At 39.2% G+C, this 10,333-nt stretch overlaps 1 long non-coding RNA gene across 1 annotated transcript; it reads right to left on the reverse strand.

The window, feature by feature from the left end:
• Positions 1-3,293: 3,293 nt before the first annotated feature.
• On the reverse strand, positions 3,294-10,240 carry LOC104917499. The gene is made up of 3 exons (XR_796912.3): positions 8,349-10,240; positions 8,190-8,255; positions 3,294-8,095 (listed from the first exon to the last, which is right to left on the reverse strand). It is a non-coding gene; the product is annotated as an uncharacterized LOC104917499 (long non-coding RNA).
• Positions 10,241-10,333: the final 93 nt, after the last annotated feature.

Genomic DNA, 10,333 nt, shown 5'->3' on the forward strand with positions numbered 1-10,333 from the left:
ACATATGAAAGTGTGATATAATCAGACACTCAGAAGACAATCAACATGACTTTAAAAAAGATTTTTAGACAAGTATTTAAAGCAATTGCAATGGTAGTACCAGGAAAAACTAGCTCAAATATTTCATAAAAGACCCATAGACAATGGGCTGGTGCCATCCAGCACACAGGGAAAGGACCACAGGGCTCTGCTTCATTGCTGCCAGAAGAAGGGCCATACACTGTGGGAAGTCTGAGCAGGGTGATGCTGTGAAAGTCTCCTGTGCTGGAGATTAGGAGGTCTGCACAATGCCATTTGCAACCACTACAAGGCCTCTTGGCATAGACATGTAAATAAGAACCAGATCCTTTGATTTCAAAATTGGCATTTTTCAAACATAACAAAGACCCTCTGTGGGAATGACTAAGTCCATGATAACTGTGCTGTGGTAGACACAAGCTATTTTGAGTTATTGACTGCATAAAACCATAGGAATATCTCTATATTTTTAAATAGACGTTACCCTCCAAGTAGCATAATGGTTCAGGAGAGTTTGTTTTAATATTCCATGCGAAAAATAAATTCACTCTCAGAGTGAGATTTAAGTATGGAGAGAACTGAGCAAGAGAGTGAAAAATAAGTAAGACTCATGCGATTTAACTGTGAGAGGAGAGCTACGACTCTGTAATAAATCTACCTAATAAACCAAAAGATAATGTCCCATATACTTTTACCACCCAGAGTTACAGCTTTATTGGTGTACCAAAGCCTTTTTCCATGTCACAGACCTCAGCTTTCATGATTCAAGCTTTGTTACAAGGCTCAAAATATGCACGTGTCACAGTGAACACTGTGATGGCAGCTGGAGACCACTTAGCTCAGGGAGAAGAGATGTTCCTCTCTGAACAGGAATTTACAGTATTCCAGGAAGGGTGCAAAGCTTAGCCTTCATATTTCTTCCTCCTTTTAAGCAGATCAGAAATTACTATCTTTGAAAGCCTGAATGTACTTAATATTTCACCCCTTAAAAACTAGCTGAATCAACTTTGACTTGATTGAGGAGATACTGAGGAAAATGACAACAGACTTTCTCATATTTTGGAGAATTAATTGTGTTTTTCTGCTTTCTGCACTGATGACTGTTTGATGCTCTATTAATGGGTTACTGGGGGCATTCATCTGCTGCTGTCCCTTCTGACAACACCAAATCCACTTTCCATCCTCCCAAAGTCAGAGCGGACAGGAAGGTGAGTCAGTGAGCACCATTAACCAGCAGCTGGCTCACGCACAGTAATTACCACAGCAAAAATGTAAGAGCATTTTATAGCCCTGAAATGTTCTACAAATACACTGGTACTAAACTGGGGACAGTTGCTTCCATTTGGCTTTTGTTACCATGGGTAAACATAACTTAGCCTACCGTATTTCAGGGGAAAGAAAACTGCCTCCTCCAAACACACTGCTCAAATTAAATGATACAGTAGAAATGTATCCTGAACAGCGGGGAAATCAGTTTCCCTTATTCCTCACATTCCTTTATAAGGAAAATAAAAAAAGGAAAATAAAATTAGGGCAGCATGACCCGTGGCACATGAAAAGGGGTGTTAAATTTAGAGCAAAGTAGACCAGCAGTTCTCAACCAGTGGTTCATGTAGTCATACAGTGCCACTGACACTATTTGGATTGAGCTAAAAATCCTGTGATGGACAATCCTTAACAGTGACTTCCAGAGGAAGCATCTTCCTGACCCGAAATAGGAAGTGGCTGCCTTTCATCCTGGAACATGAAGTTTTATAACCTCCTGTGTGTTAATGTCTATTTGTGGTAGCAGCAGGTTTTCTTCTATTATTTGACTCCTCCTAAAACTTTTGCCTGAGTAATGAGTTCTGAAAGTCATTGCACTTTTTGGGGAGATATTTAATCAGTTTTAGGTGTAATATCATATTAATGTCACTGGGAACTCCCCTAAGCTCATGGTTTCAGAGAATCTAGGGAAAATTTTGCATATACCCACTGTTTCATTCCTTGTCTGTTTCTTCACAGCACCTAACAACCTGACCTTTTTGTCTCTGCCACATACAGTGTACTTTTGTTGCTTTCTCCAAATCTTTTTTCTGCTGTATTCTTATTTCAGACCGGATCAGAGCTCAACGGAGTAATTCTATTTACATCACCTTCCAACAGGATTCTCTAAAATACCACTGGACATGCTCTTTCCATCATCTGACATAAGACTCTTTGGCTGACTATCTATAGGCCTCAAAAACATGCCTGGAAAAGTGAAAAAGGTGTAAGCAAGACTTTATTATAGATTCTTTGTTTAACAGCCCACAAGTCTTGTCTTGCAGGTATTTGGGGGCTACTCTTGTGGTATGTGTAAACCTGTCCCAAGGGAAGCACTGATTAATTCTGCAACCACGTGGTATAACAGCACTGTCCTTTAGCATTCCAGATGCAGCTCCACATCTTTTCAACACACAACGTGCATTAAAATCCCCTGCAGCTTTAAAGACCTGATAATGGAATAAAGGTAAACTCCTCAGCTATTGCACATTAAAATTCTCCAGCAGAAATATGGAAATTCTAAAGAAAACATCTTTAATGACGCTAAAGGCACTGAGTGCAAGACCAAAAATCCCAAGCAAACCGTGATTTGCAGGAGATTGTGAGGCTAGACAAGTCTGATTACTGCTCATAAAAATCCTTGAAGAAATAAGATGTCATCACCAAAAATACAAACACGCACTGAACAATTAGAACAGAACTTCAGATAGGCAAAATAATCTTATCCTGTGTGCTGAGACAGATCTGTCTAGACTGCTGTCCTTATCTTGCAGCCAAACTGTTGTCCCTGTGGCAGCCAGCTGTACCTTTCAGCAAACTCTCTTTCCAGACACACGAAAATATCCAGGGGAGGAGCTCTGGAAAAGCCCATGTTCTGTTGGGCAAAAGCTGTTGGAACTGTGTCACCAGATAAAGACCATTTCTTTCGAGCACCTTGGGCTTGAGTGATTAATGTACATGCCATTGTGCCAGCAGCAAAAAAGAAATTAAAGAAAATAATCTGAAGTTGAAAAGTGAAACAAGTAAAAGCCCCAGAGGAGCCGAGTCCCTACAGATATACAGAAAGTAATAAGAAGAGATTTATATATCGCACCCTTCTGTACCTCCAGTCAGCAAGTGCTAGCAGAAAGAAAGATGTTGTGAGACCTTTCTCACTGTCGCTAGTGGACTCAAGTGGACTTGGTCTCTCCCCCTTTTCATTTGAAGTCTGAAAATAAAAAATCACGAAACAGGAGAAAAAAACATGAGGAGAGCTGCACTGCACAGAAAGTAAAACACAGGAACAGTGTCTAAGCCAAAGGTACAAAAAAGATAGCAGAGGGGAAGGCTCTGTGAGTGATCTAAGACCAAAGAGCCAATTCTGCAATATCCTGGAGGAAAACAAGAGCAAGACTCAGCAGTGTCTTTGATGAGAGGCCACAATGTGACCTGAATCTGAAATGGAAAAAAGAGTATCTCATATCATCTACCAGGAAACTCAAAATGATCAATTCACCAGGCATAGCAAATTTTGCATGAAACAAATTGTTCAATCCAGAATGATGTTTGTGCAGTAATATCGAAAATGCAAAACACCACATGAAGAGGTTGGAAGCAAACTATGTTTTTTTCATTATAAGTCTGATGTTGATGCTCCAGCCAAAGTGTTACTTGTACAAAGAACACAGACTCACACTGAGGCAGGTCTTAAAACTTAAATCATGAGTATAAGATGAAAAGCAGAGGTGGAGAGGGTTATGTAACAGGAATTGTAATGATGAAGTTCCTTATTTTCTCAAGTTGGCAACATGTCCGTATTTTAAAGAATGCTCAGAACATTGAAGTACTTTCCACAGTGTGAAAACGCTTTATAAAGAAAGGTAATAATCATTTCTCATGAGTTTGATGCCTGTTTCTCAAAAGTTTTAAATCATAGCTTCACCAGAAGAGATATCCCAGATTTCCTCTTTTCAAAAAATAGCACAATCTACACGTATACACAAGGATTTTTTGTATATTCCATGGTGAGATAGCAGTGGATCTTCTCACCACAGCACTGAGCTGAGGACTGTGGTCTAGGCTGACTACATTGATTTCATTCTCCAGACCCTTCTCATTTTAAAGAGACTTCGGAGTTGTGTTCATCTACTCTGGAACAGACATCAAAACAGCATAAGAAATATTATTCTTTCTTTTCATGTTGCAAACAAAATTTCAAGCTGTGTGAGCCCCCTTTCCAAAGATAGATCCCTCCAAAACAAAAGAAAATACACGACTTATCATTTGGAAGGCTGGTCAGTGTACAAGACACCAGCGTGAGCTGTCATCACTGAACATACTCATTGCTTGGATTCAAAGAGCTCAAGTTGAAAAATCTCAAATAGAAGTTCAGACTATTTATTTTTCTTCCTTCTTTTTTTCTTATCTTGTTATTACTTCATGGGGAGCATTTGTCAGTTGTATCTTTGTTTGTAAGAACATGAGAAAATAAACAGAAACTACTCACTTCTACAGTCAGTAGAATCTCTCAGGCTAAAAAGAAGTATCCACAGTAGCATTCAGAAGGATTTACTATTGTTTCTACTTGAAATGCCTGGAAAGATTTAGATTCTCTAAATCTCTACGATTTAGAGGAAAGTAAAGAAGAATTAAATAGTTTCCAGTGTTAAAATAGAATCAGCTAGAACTACAGAGATGCTTCAAAGAGAACAAAAAGTTTTGACTTCATTGACCAATTTTTCTTGGCAAGAATCTAAGACTTTAACAGGTACTTGTGTTTTCTACTCATGTCTCATATATATTAATGTTCATCACCACCTATATCAACATACAGAGCAGGACAAAACCCTGACTAGGGCCATTGGTTTCAAGTGGATAGTTTTCCTTACAGACTAACAAAAAATGATTTAATTTATTGCCTATCCTTTGTTAAAAACATCATGCACAGACAAAACATAAAAGCAGATGTAGATGAACACAGACATGGTGGGTCAGATCAAAGCTTGGCATTCTGTCTCCAGCAACGCCCCACTGCAATGCATTGGGCAACTGCACAGTGGTACCTCTCCCCTGTGTCTTCCCAGCCACTGGCAATTTGTGGCTCTGAGACTCCCAAAGCCAGAGGTGGTGTCTTTGTTTTAATAGTCCTTCATGGCATAGACATGCATCCTGCCATGTTTCTGTAACAAACACAATTGCATAAACCAAGTCACCAGCTAAGCAGTTTAGCTTGCCCAAGAGCTGTGTGTACATTAGCCAGTACCATTCTTACCAAATGAGCAGAGACCACACAAAAGTGGAATATGTATTCTTCAGAGGCTAAAACAAATTCACTTACAACACAGATGATTAAAAAGGAGGAAACTACAATTCCAACAACAATAAGGTCAGCTTCTACTGCTTGTAGCACTGAGCTGCCTTAGCTATTTCCTGCCACAGGAACCAATTGCCAGTTGCTAGACACTGTTAATATTTCTGAGACACCTCATCAACCATGACTTGAGCTTTTTCCTGCACATAACTTTACAAAACAAGACTGTTCTTTGTGTTCATCCTGGTTCATAAATTTTCAATGGTTCCATTATTCTGAAGCTAGTGAAGTATACTTGATTTCCACCGTTGCACAGTTTGTAGGTGCTAAACACACAGATGATGCTTTCACACCGTCTGGATACCTCATTTGGAAGAAAAAGTCTTGAGAAAAAAAAAAAAGAGAGAGGAACCAGCCTTCTCCAAGCCACCACGAAGCAGTTAAACTCTTCCAGAAAACCACAGAGAATGTTGGCGACATGCTATATATTCAGTACTCTTGGAAAAAGAAAAAAAAAAGAAAAATAGGAAAATCTGAATGAAGAGACTAATTAGTATTCTGTGAGCACGCTGAATTAAGGCTGTTATCTTGCCAGACAAGGACTTGCACTGCGAGGCCTTCTACAGAACAAGTTTAAAATGCACCCTTATGTGAAGAAGTTGACGAAAACTTTCTTCAGCTTCTTTGTCTGCAAGCACAACATGAGCCTGGTCCTTCAAAAGGGCTGGAAAAAAGGAGAGGAGTCACAGCAAAAACCTCAAGCCCTGCAATTCAGAACAAGATAATAGAAATCTTGTGTGTCTCAAAACTCCTCAAGTTAGAGGCAGAGCTGCTTAAATTGGAAAGGTAACCTCCTTGCCACTGAACTAGGTCAAAAAGTCCTAAACACAGTCAATCCATCCTGAATGTTGCCAGGTACCAAAAGAAAGCCAATTTTCCAGACAATTCATGCTGAACTCCTGGTGGTCCATCTGATGAAATGGAAAGTACTGCTTATCCTGACAGCAAATCTACTGGAAAAAAAAAAAGCTCAGGTCTGAAATACTGAATATTTAGGAAAGAAAAAATCCCTATATAAATATGGACCGGTGTGCCTGGCATTTTAAATTTAGCATGTGAATGGTGTAAGTCTTCCTGCTTCCAACCAGTAGGTCTTATGATGTCTAACTTCTAATCATGACCTGAAAAGAAAGGCAATAAAAGTATTCCAATCTTATTCCAAGCAGAAGCACAAATTCAAAATATGCTTCTGGTAAACGTTTCCATTACGGCCAGGACTGACTGATTATTCAGCTTTATCTATTACCAGCCAACTGTTATTTTACAAAGAGATCACTGAAGACAGTTCATAATTATCCCAGTGTACAAAGCCAAAAAAATATCAATAGTTTTTAAAACTTATGAAGCCAATAAATACTGCTTTGTTGGTGTTGACAACCATTGTTTTAGGTATGGATTCAAAGCTTTCTGTAATATAAAATGATACCTTCAATTCATGATGGAAAAAATCATTGTTCATCTAGCAGCTGATTTCAATATGTTTATCCAGAAACAACTAAGATTTACATGGTACAAAAGAATCAGCTTCAAGAATCTGATTCAAGAGGATGAATGTCATTGTTTGGAACATTTCATCACTCGGATGTGGGGTTTTTGACTTAAGTTTAAAAAGTAATGTTACAAGTAGTTCTGTGCCATATATATATTTCTCTGTTTTAATAAAGTGAGATAAATGAACTCAGGATCTAAACTGTGTAGTCGCTCTTTCTGTGCATGTAATCCCTGACTTTATTTTACTTTTCCTTTCCAGTTGGCAAATACACCTATAAGTAATTAAATGCCACACAATTAGACCACTCTTTCAGTAGGGCTCCAGCTAATGTTTTCAAAGTCTTAATCTTGGCACAATGTTCAAAAAATTTTAAACTAATTAATTCTTTCTCATAGAGTTTGGTTTGTTTTTGCACCTGAACATCTTAAGGAAATGATCTGCCATGCCTGTTCTTGTTGAGCAATGCACTATTTTGCAAGTAATCCTGTTAAATTTGGTGGCATCTCTTCCAGAAAAGGAGATGAATCAGTAAGGGAAATAGCATATTCCACCCACTCTCTGAATGAAACAAACAGCAATTTACCTCAAATCCTTGATACTGTGTTAGAGCTGCTCCCATAATGCCAGATCTGAATGGCTGAATTTTGTTGTCTATGACTGGATTAACATTTTTATCCATTTAACTCTCCCATTCATTTTGGTAACATAATTCTGAATATTCAACTGGTTTAATCCTATCAAAGAATGATTGTCTTCATCATCTTTGTCATGAAAAGCAGGTAAAGAAGCCAGAGATTCCTGGATTTGTGTCTTTTTAAGGCACCCGTCCATATTTTGATAAAAATAAAAAACAAATTAAGGAGACAATAAACATTTTATTATATGCCACTGCTTGACGCGTTTTAATTTTACTAGTTTGTCAAACTGTGTAAAAACCCAGCTGATCGTACCAATTAAATCTCAGGCTCTTCTTTTTTTCCCCATAAACATGTATTTTACTATTGAAATGAATCATGCCTAGCATTATACAGTTCTCATCAAACTTTTATTTTGATACATCATTGCAACATTAAAGAGGGATTTTTACAGTTCACCTCATTTCAGACAAACCAGAAGCCAGTAGATAACTCCTAATGACCAGCAGCTTCTTTGAAAGAGATCTGGACTAACATGATGACTGTTAGTGCAGTTCAGGTGAAGATACTGGATACCTGAAAGGACACAGAAAAAGAAGTAACTCAATTTTGTAATAATTAAATTTCCTGCAATTTTTCTAACTGATCCTCAAAATTGAACTTCACTCACCTCATAAAGCTGCTGCCAACTTATAGCTTGCTTATTTTGGTGGAGCTATATTCATGCACTTGCTACCTGTTTTAGAAAATAAACACTAGCTGTGTTTCTTTAATTATTTTGTATTACATACATACTACTCATCTCGAAGAAGATAGCAGAACTACTGACCTTCTGGTTTTCACAGTCTAGTACAAACTCCTGTCTTCGTGGTTCATGAGATCATGGTAAATGTTCCCAGCAGTGTTTTCACCTGAAGTTTGGATGATAAACCAGTTTGCTGATAGTAAATGTGGAGTGCAAGCCTGCTGGTCACTGTTTATCAACACTGCTGTGTGTTGAAGTGGTGAACAGTCATATTATTATAACTTCAGAATTTGAGACTTTCTGCTTTCCCAGCAAGGATGGAGAGAAATGTAAATTTGAGTAAAGTGACCCAGATTTTAAAATTAGCATGAGTTACCCATTCCTTATCCAAGCACTGCATTGCTGCTTGTTTTCTATGAGTTAGTAAAACTTAATGCAAACATGAAATGTTTACATCAGTTCTTCAGAATTCCCTACAGATGGTACCTTTGTTTGACTGAAGAAAAGACGGCTACACAAAGGGAGCACTATCAGACAAATAATTATACATCTTAAGAGAATAAACTGCAAATCCTCTGATGGATTTGTCTTCTTGTCTCATATACAGGCTTTAGCTACCATCTCAATTTCATAAATGCTTTTCATGAATACTTGGATGTCTATCTGATACAAGACAGTAAAGAAATTATGCCTCCATGGCTTCTTCTGGGAAGTTCTACAGTAGATGAAAGCAGGGGCATTTGGTCAATCATCTGCAAGTAGCTGAAATCTGCACATCCAATTTAGACTGGTAAATAATCTCAATTTAATTTTGTTTTATTTTAGAAAAATCCATTTATTCACATCAGTCCATGAAAAGAGACAAAGAGGTCACTATATTGCTTTCCCTAGTCCTTATATTACTCAGAATGATTTTCAGGTGACTTTAAATGTTCTTCCAGCAGAAAATGGAATTTTATACGCGGGTGTTTAAGTATCTGTGACCTAAAAAAGAAGGAAGCAGACTGTGTCATGTAGTGCAAACCTATACGCCACATGGACCAGTGAGAACAGGGAGAACAGTCCAAAACACTCTCAGCTTTTCCCCCTCACCATAAATCTGTACCAGTGCACACAAAACATTGCCCTGATCACTTAATTTCACCTGCAAGGGATGCAAGGGAGAGTTTTAAAACCAGAGAAAGATAGGAAAACAAGTGATCACTCAACAGATCCAGTTGGCAGAACTCTCAAATGCTGTGCAGCTGAACAGCACACAAGTGATCTCTCAACAGATCCAATTGGCAAAGCTCTCCAGTGCCGTGCAACTGGACAGCAGAGCCCACAAGCACTGCACAGTGGCATTTGTTCAGCCCTGACTCATAGACAGACGAAAGCCACCGGATGAATCACCAGCAGCGCGGTCCGCAACACCTAACGAGGTGGCTCATCCAAATATCGATCAGGTCCCATTCACCCCAGCTTCGGAGAGCTGACAAACCACATCCTAGGTTGCTGCTTCATCGGTGAAATGGTGAGTTCTGGAAGAGGGGCCTACAGCGAGCAACCAGGATGGCAGACTTCAGTTGGTGCGCCCCTGGGTTATCTTCTGTGTGCCATTAAGCTGTAAAAGTGCTCTGAGCACAGCTGATATGCAAGAGAAATAGCAACTGATTAACTTAATAATAGAGAACTTTAAGGCAAATTAACAAAAGCGCTTTATGGAGCAGCTCGTTCTGCTCAGCCCGCTGCTGCAGAAGGTCATTAAGTCCAACACTGTAGGAAAATCATTTTGATCCACAACGGTTGAAAGGACGGACGTTAAGCAAAAGATAATCACAAATTAGCATTCAGGACATCAGCTGGGCATTGCAGGTGTTGAGGGAAGACACTTCCTCCTTGCAAAAGCAGCTGGAGAAAATGTATTATATCCCTTTTTCCCTCACAAACAGGACACCGGAAACGGTGTGTTTGGGCACAAACACCTGATGGGGGGGATTCAAGCCCACGACCCCAAACCAGGTCCAGGAGCGAGTCCTACCCCTCACCTCTGCCCCACAGCCCCGCCCCTCAGCCACTTGGCCCCGCCC

The sequence above is a fragment of the Meleagris gallopavo genome, chromosome 1 (genome assembly GCF_000146605.3).
Source record: "Meleagris gallopavo isolate NT-WF06-2002-E0010 breed Aviagen turkey brand Nicholas breeding stock chromosome 1, Turkey_5.1, whole genome shotgun sequence".
NCBI lineage: Eukaryota > Metazoa > Chordata > Aves > Galliformes > Phasianidae > Meleagris > Meleagris gallopavo.